The 16875-nt window shown below is 39.6% G+C and overlaps 1 long non-coding RNA gene across 1 annotated transcript; it reads left to right on the top strand.

Moving 5' to 3' along the window:
* Window positions 1–4164: 4164 nt before the first annotated feature.
* LOC117077290 lies at window positions 4165–16520 on the top strand. The gene is made up of 3 exons (XR_004434724.1): window positions 4165–4175; window positions 9627–9740; window positions 16473–16520. It is a non-coding gene; the product is annotated as an uncharacterized LOC117077290 (long non-coding RNA).
* Window positions 16521–16875: the final 355 nt, after the last annotated feature.

Raw genomic sequence — 16875 nt, 5'->3', positions numbered from 1 at the left:
TGTTAAGCTCATGGATTACTACAAGAAGGGAAGCCTTCAGCTTTTCTATCACAGAAGTATAAGCAGTTAGACTTTTGATATCAAGCTTTTTAATGCTGGTGAAGAAATGAAATTGAAATATTTCTCATATCAAATGTACCTTGAAAGTTCATAACAAGCAACCACAGGAATAAGCAGAAAGCAAGGCATTCATTCTCTAAAAGCAGTCAGGGCAGTTCTCTTGTAGTAAGTGAGAAAATTCTGCTTCCTCTTCCCCCTTTTCTAAGTGTCAGTTTTTCTTGGAAATACCTGTTTGCAGGAAGAACTCTCCAAGTATTAACACAGAATTCATATGGGGAGAAGTTAGGGTAGCTCTGAAAGGTAGGTGGAGGCTTAATTGGCCTCACTTCCCCAGGTTCTCATTTTCTTCTTTTTTCCTGGGTCTTTGACTAGCAGACCACAGGCTAACCCTGACTCCTGAGTCTCTTGGAGAGGAGAAAACAGTATACAATATAGAGACCCCCTGAGTGAAGCCATATTTTGCAGAAACAGAATTTGGTGATCAAGGCACAATTGATAGAACAAACATATTCCCTGTATCCCTTATCACCAGTGAGAGATGGCACTTAGTGACCCAGGAGGTGATCCTAGGTGTCCATGTCTGTTCCTCCCAGAGCTGATCCTTTTTCAGTTGTCCAGTCTAACCCAGTGTGTGTGTCAAGATTGTTGCTTGCAAGAATCCAGTAAGGCTGGTAAAGGACCCCCATATTCTAGTGGGGTGGAAATTCTGGCTTAAGTTCTACACAACCAGTAAAAATGACCAACTATGCTACAATGACCTTTACTGGCAAAAACAGTGCTCAGGACATTTCATGTCACAGCTCCATGGCTTGACAAACACTGGGCAGCTATCACTGATAACGTAAGGGACTAGGCACCAGGAGCTTTGCCCCTGCCGCCCTCTAAGACATGGATGTGTTTGTCACATGTTCTCTGGAAGGTGATTTTCACAAATTTTCTTTGTATTGTTTACTTTTGGATATGTCTCACATGGCTGCATTTGATTGGCAGATCCTAGGTCTCATGCTTACACCTTAGGAGCTACGGAGTTGGGGAGACTTGTTTTCTAGCCTCTACTTTGAGAAGCTGAGATTCATAAGGCAGAAAGGTTTCAAGTGTTACAAGGACTCTCAAAAGGAGCTGAGCAACAGAAAATATGACAAAATGTAATACATTCTGTAAGCATTAAATTTTTAATTTTAGCCAATATTAAACAATATGTCTTGATTATGCCAATTATTTTAGTCTGTCTGGTAACATAGTAGGATGTGAAAGCTTTTTCTGGGCTTTTGGGGTTGGACCACCCCTGCCATTTCTGACATCTCTCTTTCCTAATAAAGGACCTTACTCCTTATCACTTCCCTTACATTGTCTCTTCTCTCAAATTCATTTTCCCATGTACTGGGGGGACATTAATGCAAGAAATGTGTATTCTTTCTTTTTTTAAAATTTATTTATTTATTTATTTTTGTTATACTTTAAGTTCTAGGGTACATGTGCATAACGTGCAGGTTTGTTACATATGTATACTTGTGCCATGTTGGTGTGCTGCACCCATCAACTCGTCAGCACCCATCAATTCATCATTTATATCAGGTATAACTCCCAATGCAATCCCTCCCCCCTCCCCCCTCCCCATGATAGGCCCCGATGTGTGATGTTCCCCTTCCCGAGTCCAAGTGATCTCATTGTTCAGTTCCCACCTATGAGTGAGAACATGCAGTGTTTGGTTTTCTGTTCTTGTGATAGTTTGCTAAGAATGATGGTTTCCAGCTGCATCCATGTCCCTACAAAGGACGCAAACTCATCCTTTTTTATGGCTGCATAGTATTCCACGGTGTATATGTGCCACATTTTCTTAATCCAGTCTGTCACAGATGGACATTTGGGTTGATTCCAAGTCTTTGCTATTGTGAATAGTGCCGCAATAAACATACGTGTACATGTGTCTTTATAACAGCATGATTTATAATCCTTTGGGTATATACCCAGTAGTGGGATGGCTGGGTCCTATTGTACATCTAGTTCTAGATCCTTGAGGAATTGCCATACTGTTTTCCATAATGGTTAAACTAGTTTACAATCCCACCAACAGTGTAAAAGTGTTGCTATTTCTCCACATCCTCTTCAACACCTGTTGTTTCCTGACTTTTTAATGATTGCCATTCTAACTGGTGTGAGATGGTATCTCATTGTGGTTTTGATTTGCATTTCTCTGATGGTGAGTGATGATGAGCATTTTTTCATGTGTCGGCTGTATGAATGTCTTCTTTTGAGAAATGTCTGTTCATATCCTTTGCCCACTTTTTGATGGGGTTGTTTGTTTTTTTCTTGTATATTTGTTTGAATTCTTTGTAGATTCTGGATATTAGCCCTTTGTCGGATGAGTAGATTGCAAAAATTTTCTCCCATTCTGTAGGTTGCCTGTTCACTCTGATGGTAGTTTCTTTTGCTGTGCAGAAGCTCTTTAGTTTAATGAGATCCCATTTGTCAATTTTGGCTTTTGCTGCCATTGCTTTTGGTGTTTTAGACATGAAGTCCTTGCCCATGCCTATGTCCTGAATGGTATTACCTAGGTTTTCTTCTAGGGTTTTTATGGTATTAGGTCTAACATTTAAGTCAAGAGAAAGCAGGAAAGATCTAAAATTGACACTCTAACATCACAATTAAAAGAACTAGAGAGGCAAGAGCAAACACATTCAAAAGCTAGCAGAAGGCAAGAAATAACTAAGATCAGAGCAGAACTGAAGGAGATAGAGACACAAAAAACCCTCCAAAAAAATCAATGAATCCAGGAGTTGGTTTTTTTGAAAAGATCAACAAAATTGACAGACTGCTAGCAAGACTAATAAAGAAGAAAAGAGAGAGGAATCAAATAGACGCAATAAAAAATGATAAAGGGGATATCACCACCGACCCCACAGAAATACAAACTACCATCAGAGAATACTAAAAACACCTCTACGCAAATCAACTAGAAAATCTAGAAGAAATGGATAATTTCCTGGATACTTACACTCTTCCAAGACTAAACCAGGAAGAAGTTGAATCCCTGAATAGACCAATAGCAGGCTCTGAAATTGAGGCAATAATTAATAGCCTACCCACCAAAAAAGTCCAGGACCAGATGGATTCACAGCTGAATTCTACCAGAGGTACAAGGAGGAGCTGGTACCATTCCTTCTGAAACTATTCCAATCAATAGAAAAAGAGGGAATCCTCCCTAACTCATTTTATGAGGCCAACATCATCCTGATACCAAAGCCTGGCAGAGACACAACAAAAAAAGAAAATTTTAGACCAATATCCCTGATGAACATCGATGCAAAAATCCTCAATAAAATACTGGCAAACCGGATTCAGCAGCACATCAAAAAGCTTATCCACCATGATCAAGTGGGCTTCATCCCTGGGATGCAAGGCTGGTTCAACATTCGCAAATCAATAAACGTAATCCAGCATATAAACAGAACCAAAGACAAGAACCACATGATTATCTCAATAGATGCAGAAAAGGCTTTTGACAAAATTCAACAGCCCTTCATGCTAAAAACGCTCAATAAATTCGGTATTGATGGAACATACCTCAAAATAATAAGAGCTATTTATGACAAACCCACAGCCAATATCATACTGAATGGGCAAAAACTGGAAAAATTCCCTTTGAAAACTGGCACAAGACAGGGATGTCCTCTCTCACCACTCCTATTCAACATAGTGTTGGAAGTTCTGGCTAGGGCAATCAGGCAAGAGAAAGAAATCAAGGGTATCCAGTTAGGAAAAGAAGAAGTCAAATTGTTCCTGTTTGCAGCTGACATGATTGTATATTTAGAAAACCCCATTGTCTCAGCCCAAAATCTCCTTAAGCTGATAAACAACTTCAGCAAAGTCTCAGGATACAAAATTAATGTGCAAAAATCACAAGCATTCTTTTTTTTTTTTTTTTTTTTTGAGATGGAGTCTCACTCTGTCGCCGGGGCTGGAGTGCAGTGGGCGGATCTCAGCTCACTGCAAGCTCCGCCTCCCGGGTTCACGCTATTCTCCTGCCTCAGCCTCCCGAGTAGCTGGGACTACAGGCGCTCGCCACCTCGCCCGGCTAGTTTTTTGTATTTTTTTTTTTTTTTAGCAGAGACGGGGTTTCACAGTGTTAGCCAGGATGGTCTCGATCTCCTGACCTTGTGATCCGCCTGTCTCGGCCTCCCAAAGTGCTGGGATTACAGGCTTGAGCCACCGCGCCCGGCCCACAAGCATTCTTATACACCAGTAACAGACAAACAGAGAGCCAAATCATGAATGAACTTCCATTCACAATTGCTTCAAAGAGAATAAAATACCTAGGAATCCAACTTACAAGGGATGTAAAGGACCTCTTCAAGGAGAACTACAAACCACTGCTCAGTGAAATCAAAGAGGACACAAACAAATGGAAGAACATACCATGCTCATGGATAGGAAGAATCAATATCGTGAAAATGGCCATACTGCCCAAGGTTATTTATAGATTCAATGCCATCCCCATCAAGCTACCAATGAGTTTCTTCACAGAATTGGAAAAAACTGCTTTAAAGTTCATATGGAACCAAAAAAGAGCCCACATTGCCAAGACAATCCTAAGTCAAAAGGACAAAGCTGGAGGCGTCACGCTACCTGACTTCAAACTATACTACAAGGCTACAGTAACCAAAACAGCATGGTACTGGTACCAAAACAGAGATATAGACCAATGGAACAGAACAGAGTCCTCAGAAATAATACCACACATTACAGCCATCTGATCTTTGACAAACCTGACAAAAACAAGAAATGGGGAAAGGATTCCCTATTCAATAAATGGTGCTGGGAAAATTGGCTAGCCATAAGTAGAAAGCTGAAACTGGATCCTTTCCTTACTCCTTATACGAAGATTAATTCAAGATGAAATGTGTATTTTAGCCGGGCGCGGTGGCTCAAGCCTGTAATCCCAGCACTTTGGGAGGCCGAGACGGGCGGATCACGAGGTCAGGAGATCGAGACCATCCTGGCTAATACGGTGAAACCCTGTCTCTTCTTAAAAATACAAAAAACTAGCCGGGCGAGGTGGCGGGCGTCTGTAGTCCCAGCTACTCGGGAGGCTGAGGCAGGAGAATGGCGTAAACCCGGGAGGCGGAGCTTGTAGTGAGCTGAGATCCGGCCACTGCACTCCAGCCTGGGTGGCAGAGCAAGACTCCGTCTCAAAAAAAAAAAAAAAAAAAAAAAAAAAAAGAAATGTGTATTTTAATGGTGACTTCCAATTGGTACCCTACATCCCTAGTGGCCACAGCGCAGCCTCTAGATGGAACGGTCACTTGCTAATAACTTCTGAGCCATGCCTCAGTTTGTGACTACCTTTGGATACCATGTCCTTGATTCTCTGTCTGTTTTTTAAGATCAACTACTTCAACCAGACGAAGTCTCTCTAGTACTGGGCTCTAATTATTTTGAGAGGGACTCTGCTCTTACCTAGCTTGGTTTTTCTCCATGCTGATTCTGTCTTGATAAGGGTCAATGTATCTTGTTTATGAGCGATAAGCATAAAAGTAGAGGCCTGCCAATGTAGATTTTTCAAATTAAAATAAATTCATGCTATCTAGTTCTTAGATACTCTATGAAGTCCTCAGAGGCTGGAATCATGTCTTAATCATTAATCATCTCTGTATCCCCAATGTTTAGTACAGTATCTGACAGCAGGTATGAAATTTATTTTTGTTAAATGAATGAATGAATGAGGCAATGCAGGTTGTTTTGAAAGCTGTTAGTAAATCTCAGCATTGCAGATTCATCATTCATTTAGCAAGCATTTTTTGAGAAGTTGCTTTTATGTGCAAGCACTATACTAGATGCCATGGAAATCTGAAATAGACTAATGCTACTAATAATCACAACTGCCACTAATAATTGCAACCACACAACAATAACCAACATTTGTTGCATACGTGTTAGATTACAAGAACTGTGCTAACTGCTTCATGAGCATTCATTTAACTCTCACAACAACTCTGAGTCAAGCATATTATTATATTCCCATTTACAGAGAGAGAACTGATTTTCGGAAAGGCTAAGTAAATGAAAACAACTTGGGAATATGTTTACCCCATAGTCTGGAATTTCTTAAGTGTCACGAGGAAATACAGTTGCAGTTCTCAAATATCATGTAAAGAGCCCTTGAATGCTAAATTGATACAACTGGGGAATTAGAATTTACTGGGTGACATTTATTTAACCTGCGTATTATCACTAAAGAACTCTACTTTACTCATTCATCCATCCATTCACCAAACATGAATGACATGTCTGCACTGTGCCAAGAACTGTACTAAGCAGGCCGGGCGCGGTGGCTCAAGCCTGTAATCCCAGCACTTTGGGAGGCCGAGGCGGGCGGATCACGAGGTCAGGAGATCGAGACCATCCTGGCGAACACTGTGAAACCCCGTCTCTACTAAAAAATACAAAAAACTAGCCGGGCGAGGTGGCGGGCGTCTGTAGTCCCAGCTACTCGGGAGGCTGAGGCAGGAGAATGACGTGAACCCGGGAGGCGGAGCTTGCAGTGAGCTGAGATCCGGCCACTGCACTCCAGCCCCGGCGACAGAGCAAGACTCCGTCTCAAAAAAAAAAAAAAAAAAAAAGAACTGTACTAAGCATTGGGGACAGGGTAGAGGGAACTGGGAGAGGTGAGACAAACATGTAAAGAGGTCATTGTAATTAATAAATAAATGCTATAATAATGATGGGAATGTATTTCCAAAGAATATTTCCAACATTTCACCATTAAGTGTGACATTTGTAGTAGGTGTTTATGATTATCTGCTATTAGGTTAAGAAAGGTCCTTTTATTTCTAGTTTGCTGAAAGGTTTTTTTTTTTTTTTTTAAAATAATACATAACTGTTGCATTTATTTCCTGTGTTTTTTTTTTCTACCTCTCTTCAAATGATATTTTTCACTTAAGGAGATTATTTGTCCTCTTTTATTTATTGTGATACTTGCATTGTCTGAAATATAACATTTCTTAACATTAAACCAACCTTGCATTTTTGGGCTGAACCATAATGTTATGGACCTATTCAGGTTTTTTTTACCTTTTTTTATTTTAGAAAATTCTTTATTCACTTTTGTTGCGTATTTGTAGGAATGTATCTATTTTACCTAAGTTTTTGAATGTATTGGCATAGTTATCACACTATTAATTTATCATTTTTAACTTACATAACATCTGTAGTTATGGCCTCATAATTTTTAGTATTGTTTATTTATTTCTTCTCTCTTTTTCCTCTTCATTAACATTATTTAAAAACTTCTCAATTTTATTAGTCTTTTCAGTGACTACATTCTACATTCTGGCTTTGTTTAAACCTAATTATTTTCTAATTTCATAACATACATGTTTAACTTATTGAATTTTGAGCCTTTCTTTTTTTTTTCTGTAGGCATGCAAGACATACATTTTCTTCCAAGAAATACCTTAGCTGCATCCCTCAAGTTTTGATGTTCATTTTTCATACATAATTTATTTAAAAATTATACAATAATATAATTTCCATTATGATTTCTTATTTTGCCATGAGTTATTTAAAATGTATTTAAAAATTTCCAATGAAATAGATTGTTATCTTGTTTTTGAAAAGTTATCTTTATTACAGTGTAGGCTGAGGATGTGGTGTGTAGAGAGTCTTTGTAATGTATTAGACTTGCTTTATAGCCTAATGCATGGCTAATTTTGGTAAATAGCCCTTGTGTGTTTGACAAGTAGTTTGATGCAGTGTTCTAAAAATAAGTCCTTTGGATCAGGCTTGTTATTTTGTGTTGTTCAAATCTATATCCTTGCTGTTTTTGGATTGTTTGATCCATCAGTTACTGAGAGAAGTGTGTTAAAGTGTATGAACATATAACCTTCCCTTAACTGATATCTCAATTTTATATTTATACATTTTGAAGCCATAACACATACCTAAGAGTTTAAAATTGTTATATGTTCCTTGTGAATTGAAGCTTTTATTACTATGTAGTGACCATTCTTATTTCTAATAGTGCTTTTTAGCACTATTACACCTTAAAGTCTATTTTATATGATATTAATGTAGGTTCATCAGCTTCTTTTGGTTCATATTTGCTCAGAAGGAAATATTTCCAAAAGATTAACAGTCATTAATGCTGGATAATGAGATAAAAAGTAGTTGTTATTTTATTTCTGCTTTTCTGTATTTTCAAAAAGTTCTTTAATAAGCATGTACTATTTTCATAATAAGAAAAACTACATATTAAAATTTTGATTTAAAAAATGATTAAGAGTGCAGAGAGATCCTTCTTTTTGATCAAGCTTAGTATGCGGGGTCTAGATTCTCATGTAACAGTTTATATGTCATACAAGTAGCTCTTATCACTGAAACTTTTAAAAAATTAATTTCTGTTTTAATAGTTTTTGGGGGGACAGGTGGTTTTTGGTTACATGGATAAGTTCTTTAGTGGTGATTTCTGAGATTTTGGTGCACCCATTACCCGAGCAGTGTTCACTGTGCCCAATGTGGAGTCTTTTATCCCTCAGCCCCTCCCACCCTTACTCCTGAGTCCCCAAAATCCATTATATCATTCCTATGCCGTTGCGCCCTCATAGCTTAGCTCCCATGTATAAATCAGAACATAATGCTATTTGGTTTTCCATTCCTGAGTTACTTCACTTAGGATAATGGCCTCCACTTCCATCTAGCTGCTGCAAAAGACATTATTTCATGCCTTTTTATGGCTGGGTACCAGATTTTACTTTATCCACTTGTTGGTTGATAGGCACTTAGGTTGGTTCCAAATCTTTGATATTGTGAACTGGGCTGCTGTAAACATGCATGTTCATGTGTCTTTTTCGTATAATGACTCATTTTCCTCTGGATAGATACCCAGTAGTGGGATTGTTGGATAGAATGGTAGTTCTACTTTTAGTTCTTTAAGGAATTTTCATACTGACTTCCATGGTGGTTGTACTGTTTACATTCCAATCCCCAGTCATGTAAAGGTGTTCCCTTTCCACCACATCTGTGCCAACATCCATTGTTTTTGACTTTTTAATTATGGCCCATTCTTGCAGAAGTAAAGTGGCTTCTCATTGTGGTTTTGATTTGCCTTTCCTTAATAATTAGTGATTTTGAGTATTTTTTCATATGTTGGCTGTTTGTATCTCTTCTTTTGAGAATTGTCTATTCGTGTCCTTTGCCCACTTTTTGATGAGATCATTTGTTTTGTTGTTGTTGTTGTTGTTGTTGCTCATTTGTTTGAATTCCTTGTAGATTCTGCATAGGAGTCCTTTGTTGGACACATAGTTTTTGAGTATTTTCTCCTGGTCTGTGGGTTTTCTGTTTGCTGATTATTTCTTTTGCTGAAGCACTGAAACTTTTTGAGGTCTTTCTTTTTTTTTCTGAGAGGAGTCTCGCTCTGTCGCCCAGGCTGGAGTGCAGTGGCTCGATGTCGGCTCATTGCAAACTCCGCTTCCCAGGTTGATGCGATTCTCCTGCCTCAGCCTCCCGAGTATCCGGGACTACAGACACCCGCCACCATGCCCGGCTAATTTTTTATATTTTTATTAGAGACGGAGTTTCACCATGTTAGCCCGGATGGTCTTGATCTCCTGACCTCATAATCCACCCGCCTCGGCCTCCCAAAGTGCTGGGATTACAGACGTGAGCCCCGGCGCCCGGCCGAGGTCTTTCTTGATAAGTAATATTCTATTCTACCAACTGCACTACGTATTATCAAGGATGATGAAATGTGATGTCTCACCTAACACTGGCAGAATTAGTGACTCACCTTCTATGTTTTCACTCCTTATCTGGGTTTCTGGTTTTTGAGCACTCGTCACTCTACCTCGTGGACATAAAGTTGCTTGGGGGCAGGAATCTCTGTCTTTCTGGGTGGGGTCCAGTTTGTAAGCCAGCAGGGTCCATCAGACAGGAAGCAAGGTCTAGCCTCAGGGCATTGGCAGATGTGTGGGGTTTCAGAGCTGGGCTCCCAGGCTGGACTCAATACCTTTGGCACCTGGTGTCAGGGAACAAGGAGTGCTGGCCAATGTTGTCAGGTCAAGTCAGTGTTTACTAAATGGAAACATATTCATAAATACCAATTCTTTAATAACCCTGTAATGGATACATTGTTGTCCCTTATGACAGACTGTATGGATAGGCTTGCTCTGCTTTTTCCCACCCCTTCTGGCCTGCCTTCTTCATCTACAGAGGCTGTACAAGTAGCAATGACATTTTCCACATGCCCTTGCAGCTGTGAGGTTGGATGCAATTCCAGTTTTACCACTTGTACTCTCACAAGACTTGGGTTAGTAATAGAGTTGAATATAGGGAGAGAGATTTGGCATGAGGCATCTATCTTTCTAATAAGGAAGATGCCAGAGGTAAGTGGTTGTGTCAGAACACAGTAGAGGCCTATTTATCCAACCCTTCCAATGCTTTGGAAAGCAACTCAGTAATACATTTCTTCTTATTTTAATTAGTTAGCATGGATTTTGTTTTCTGTATTTCTGATCTGACAAATAGATCCATTGCACACAAGAGAAAACAGACTTGGAGATGGGAAGCAACTTGCCCAAGATCTCACTGCTAATGAGTGTCAGAGCTGGACTGTGAGCCTAGGCCCTCTAATGCCAAAATAGGGCTCCTTCGGCGGCAGGACAAGTGACAGTCTCAGAGATCAGGCGATAGACACCCCCAGGGTCACTGAGATGCTATTAAGAAATTGGTCGGGTGCGGTGGCTCATGCCTGTAATCCCAGGACTTTGGGAAGCCGAGGTGGGCAGATCATGAGGTCAGGAGATCGAGACCATCCTGGCTAACATGGTGAAACCCAGTCTCTACTAAAAATACAAAAAAAAGAAAAAAAAAAAAGAAAAAAAAATTTGGCCTGGCGTGGTGGCAGTCACCTATAGTTCCAGCTAATTGGGAGGCTGAGGCAGGAGAATGGCATAACCCTGGGGGGGCGGAGCTTGCAGTGAGGGGAGATCGCACCACTGCACTCTAGCCTGGGCAACAGAGTAAGACTCCATCTCAAAAAAAAAAAAAAGAAAAAAAAGGAAATCACACATCATCCTGGTGCGGTGGCTCATGCCCATAATCCCAGCACTTTGGGAAGCCGAGGTGAGCAGATCACTTGAGGCCAGGAGTTCGAGCCCAGCCTGGCCAACATAGCAAAACCCCACCTCTACTAAAAACACAAAAATTAACTGAGAGTGGTGGTGTGCACCTGTAGTCCCAACTACTCTGGATGCTGAGGCATGAGAATCGCTTGAACCACGGATGCGGAGGTTTCAGCCACCCGAGATTATGCCACTGTACTTCAGCCTGAGTGACAGAGCAAGACTATCTAAAAAAAAGAAAGAAATCACACATGCAGGTCCAAGGTCTTGGTGCCACAGTGACGCTTTCGATGATGATATCTGATAAGGGCTGCTACCACTTGGCACAGGCCTGGGCTAGAAGATGGCTTCCCACCAATCCCATCCCTATTACTGTCCGTGTTTTTGTGGTCCCTTTGGCCTTTATTCTAAATGTATTACTTGCTGTCTTGTATTTCTGGGTTAGTATTGAGAGCCCACAGAGATCTGTTTGCTCATTCAGTCATGTTCACATCGTACTGTTTGCTTCTTTACTGAGCTTACAATATTTTATTGCTTCTGCAAAACTTTTTGAGGGTGAAGGAGGGAATGATGAACCAGTAGGTTCAGACAGAGAAGCAAATATTGAATTATAATGATCAGATTATTCATCCCATCTCCTACTAAGCTATCTATAGTAGATGTCCTATCCATTTTAGCCCATTGTTGCCTCATTTATGGCTCTCCTCATAATTTGTAATCCTTTTATTTCTTTTCTTTTGGTTCATTTGTTTTACTTTACAGTTTTCATACTAGGAAATAAAGTTCATGAGATTAGGGTACAAGTCAATCTCGGTTAGGGCTGTTGTATCTGCAGCCCCTAGTTCAGTTCTGGCACAAAGTAGGCATTTGAAAACATTTACTGAATGAATGAATGATTGAATGAATAGCAGAGACCATGTGTGTCTTTTCATCTTTGTATTTTCGCGTCCAATTCAGAGCCCAACACATAGAGGTTGCTGATTCATTTTATTGAAAAAGAAGCTGTAATATGTATGACCTACATTCATGAATAAAAATTTGACTTTTTTCTCTTTAGTGTCTTCAAACCTGGAAGCTTTGGGTCATCATTCACTTGCGGTTTATTCAGCAACTATCAGTACAGTGAGTTGATTCAAAGATAAATAAGAAGCACATCTTTCACAGCTTTAACTTTAGTAGAGAATCCAGACCATCATGTATCTTTAAGAGATTTTACAATGGATAAATAATGAATAAATAAATGCTAAATTTCTGAGGATTGATATTACCCATAGGAAAAAAATCTGCATTGTTAGGCAACAGGATAATTTCAGCTATGCTGCATTGATTGAATATACTGGGCGTTGTCTACACAAGACAATCTTTCCTGGATAGCTTTCTCTCTGGTTGTTTCTCCTTTGGCTGGTGATCTAGAATAGATTCCATAATACCTTTCTCTCCGAGCTTTGTTGGTGGGTGAGCAATGCCTATGGACAGCACTCACAGAGCTGAGACACTGGCAGGACAGAGTAGAGAATAGGATAATGAGAAAGCAAGAGGAAGGGAAAAAAGGGAAATGGGAGAGGTCAGGTGATGCGAGCAAGGAAAATAATGGAGGGAAAGGAAGAAATAAAATCAATAATGTTTATGATACCTGCCAGTTATAGAATGCCTATCATAGAGGTTCCATGTTGTGTTCAACACATGTGTTATCTCTAATCTTTACAACTCAGCCAGCAAGGTCAGGAATATTTATTGTTTTCGTTGTGTAGATGAGCAGACAGGTTCAGTGAGATTAATAAATAACTTGACCAGCCATACACTGTTAAGTGGGAGAGCCAGGTTTTGCTCTCAGGAATGTCTGACTCCAATCCATAGTATAATCCCTTGGTGAGGAATGACAGGGATCTTCTAACAGGGCCCTGCAGGCCTCCCATAGGACATTTCGATTATAGATTGTCAAACACCTACTCTAGGTGGAATATCTAGATATCAACACTTTAAAGTATATCTGTTTATCTGCTAATTCATACACACACACACACACACACACACAAATGTGTACACACAATCAACCTGAAAAAAGAAAAGAAAAATTGATTAATTGGATTAATTTCTGTGTACAACTCCACCAAAATTTTCTGGAATAAACATTTAGCAGAAAAGAGGACTAATAGATGACAAATGGCCAACATTCTCAAATGCCATAATTCCAGAAGTAAAGTAAAACCCTCTAACTCCACCCTCACTGCCACATATAGTGAGTAAACAAAGTTACATAGACCAAAAAAGCAACAGAAAAATAACAACAAAAAAAGTTGAGGGGCCGTGAAAATACTGTCTGAATGTCCATTCCCTAAAGAGTTGAGGTCAGGCATATGGTTCTATTCACCAAGCCCTAAACAAAGGACTTGGGCTATTTTATGCACTGATCGTTATTGTTGCTTAAATTAAAGCATGATCAAAAAAGTGTAATGCAATATTAATTTTAGTTACTGTAGCTAATTGAAAACATAGCAAGAGCTGTGACTATAGAAAATGGAGTGAAAACACTCAGATGCACGTCCAAGTCTATCTTACCCCTTTTAAGCTGGGCAATAGCACATTTTCAAAACATGGCCATTATCCCCAGAGTCTATACTTAAGTGCATCATGAGAAATACTTGGCCTGGGAAAAAGGAAAAGCAGTTAACACCCAGCTATCAGCAGACTTTGAAACTTCAAATTTAATTTGAAAACTATCAATAGTCAATTTGTTCACATGAAACACATTACAAATATATATATGTAATTCCTGTCAAGCCAAGGACTGAGTATTTTTTATCTTGCTGTTCCCAGTATGAAGCTCAGATCCTGGCATCTACATGATGCTCATCAATAACTGTTGGGTGAGTGACTGAATAATTGTTGGAGACCTTTGTTTAATAAATGAGAACACTGTTTTTCTTAAACAATTGACCCTCTTCCCCAGTGAAAGTGCAGATCAGCAAGATCTGAGGGAGAAAAGACAGCTCTACTTTGACTTGTTACATAAGTCTGAGTGGTGGGGAATGCAAGCAGGAATTTTTATCTATTTCATTCCAGTGCCTGGAACAGTACCTGGCACAGGTTAGTGCATGATACACATTTGTTGAATTAATAAATACATGCTTAGCATGGAGTTGGAAAGAGAGAATGAGTTAAGCAAAGGAGGCAAAGTGGAGAACACAAAACTTTACAGTGTGGTTTTATTTCTCTGCTGAGAACTCTGCAGAGTTATCAATTCCCAAACATTCTAGGCATACTCTTATTGGATATAAGTACAAGAATTCCTTCCTCTCTTCCTCAAATCAGTATAATCTGCCTTGTGGGGATGAACCAGGTTTCTGTTTATTAACATGAGGGGCTAGGGTGATGCTTTTAAAGTTGTCAGTTCCAGCAACTTAGTGGAAGATGCTCTAGAACAATTTAGGATGCATGGGGGAACATATTAGGGCAATGTCAGGCATTTTCATATCATAGGAGAACAGTATGTCCTTAAAAAGAGTGCATCTTAAGTTTCTGGGCTTTGTACTCTCAACTTCCACTACCTATTTACACCTATTGATTTTTCCTAGAAGAGGCTTATTCTACTCATTTTTCTAAAACAAAAACACTTTCCTGACTATCAAAGGCCAGTGGCACAGAGCATGTACGTGAGAGGCCATGTTTAAGTAGCACTGAGAGAAATGTTCTTATGAAGTAGGTTCCTAGGATATGTCTTGAGTCTACACTTGACAATTAAATGGAGAGAAACTGACAAAAACAAGCTGGATGCACTTTAGCAGGATTAATTTGTATGGAGTTGAAAAAATGTCATCAACATTCAATAGTTACCCTATATGGCATCTGACTTTTCTTCATAAAGCAACTGCGTGTGGTATTCTGTGTATGTGGGTGGCATTTTTTGGTCTTTTCAGACAAGTATGTATATGTTTTTTTTTTGTCTTCTCCTTTTGTTATACACTTAACCATCAATTTAAAGGGGTGGGGGAAAAGACTGTTGAAACAAAATTTATCATTTATTGTCATTTAGGCAAGTACCACATTTTCTGAATCCATTTTGAATTCAGTTCAAGTAATGGAAAGTTGGTAAATTTTGCACAGAACCGTAAATCTGAAAAATTGTCACAGAGCTTATTCTTCCTCTATTGTTTCATGATCATGCATGGGAGCCACAGTTACATACTTTTGAACACATCTCCTTTGAATAGAATTCCCACAACTGTGGTGCAAAGATGCAGGCAGCAATTTTCACATAGTAAGAAAGTATTCAGCGGGCCTTTGCATTTTGTTCTATCCCCCCAAAATATTTGAATGTGACTCTTTGACATCACTGGGTGAAGCTCTCGAGTGTTAGTGCACACAATGGAGCTCTCTTAAGTAACCAGGAGGAGGGGAAAAGTCAAGAAGGCAAGCAATAAAGCCGAGAGGGAATACGGTTTATGAATGTAAAACTTACAGTGCAACTTTAGAAAGGAAAAAAGTTGACGATGCAAGTTAAAGCTGGCCCCAGGCAGCAATAACTTACTGAAGTGGCATTTATTTGGCTGATAACCCAAGGTCTTGCTGAACTTGCTAGTACAACAGAGGTAATCTTTATGGAAGAATGAATTACAATAGCAGCTTGCAGTAACATTATTTGATCTTTCCATTATTTAGAATGACCTTGTAAGCTCCCTCAAGGCTGCAAGTTTCAACTTTCTGCTGTGACTTTGAAACTGAAACAGGAATTCTCCTACCTATCCTAAAAGATTTTTTTCAGTAGGTTTGCAGTATGCCTCACCTGCAGTAGAGCGGGTGATAAAGATCTAACATGTGATTTGGTCACAATGTAACTGAGCTGAAAGTAGGTTGAGTAAATAATTTATACTCTGAGAAGTAAAGTGACTTGCTGAAGGTCATACGGCCAGATGATCTGCTTGAGGTGCCATGTTGGTAGCTATTATTTGAGAGCTAATTAAGCAGGCTGAGGTCCAGAAGGCCCAATGTGGAAGAGGATTATAAGATTACAATGCTTTTATGAGAAGCATAGGTGCCATGAGAACAAGAAAGAAGAATATTGACTTCTTTGAAAAGACTAGTTTTTCTTTCATTTTTTTTCCCTTCCCTAATGGGAATGATATTAATGAGCATTAAATAATTTTGTAGCTAAACGTTAGAAATTTATTTAAAGTGCACTAAGAATCTTCAATATATAGACAAATGTTTGTTTAGAATGGAGAAGTTTTGGCCGGACGCAGTGGCTCACGCCTGTAATCCCAGCACTTTGGGAGGCTGAGGCTGGTGAATCACGAGGTCACGAGTTCAAGACCAGCCTGGCCAAGATGGTAAAACCCCGTCTCTACTAAAAATACAAAACAAAGTAGCCGGGTGTGATGACAGACACCTGTGATCCCAGCTACTTGGGAGGCTGAGGCAGAGAATTGCTTGAACCCAGGAGGGGAGGTTGCAGTGAGCCGAGCACCACTGCACTCCAGCCTGGGCGACAGAACAAGATTCCATCTAAAAAAAAAAAAAAAAAAAGAATGGAGAAGGCTTCTGTGGGAGTTGGGGGAGGGATTAAGCTTCATCATTTTGAGTTTAAGACACTTGGAACATTTTCTCTTCCAAGGCACATGCACATTCCCTTACACACCCTCTGAATCCCAAACAGCATTCAGTCTGGGTGGGGTAAACATGTGACAACACACCGGGAGAA

The sequence above is a fragment of the Trachypithecus francoisi genome, unplaced genomic scaffold (genome assembly GCF_009764315.1).
Source record: "Trachypithecus francoisi isolate TF-2019V2 unplaced genomic scaffold, Tfra_2.0 Lachesis_group0, whole genome shotgun sequence".
Classification (NCBI taxonomy): domain Eukaryota; kingdom Metazoa; phylum Chordata; class Mammalia; order Primates; family Cercopithecidae; genus Trachypithecus; species Trachypithecus francoisi.
This window is presented reverse-complemented; position numbering and strand designations above follow the sequence as displayed.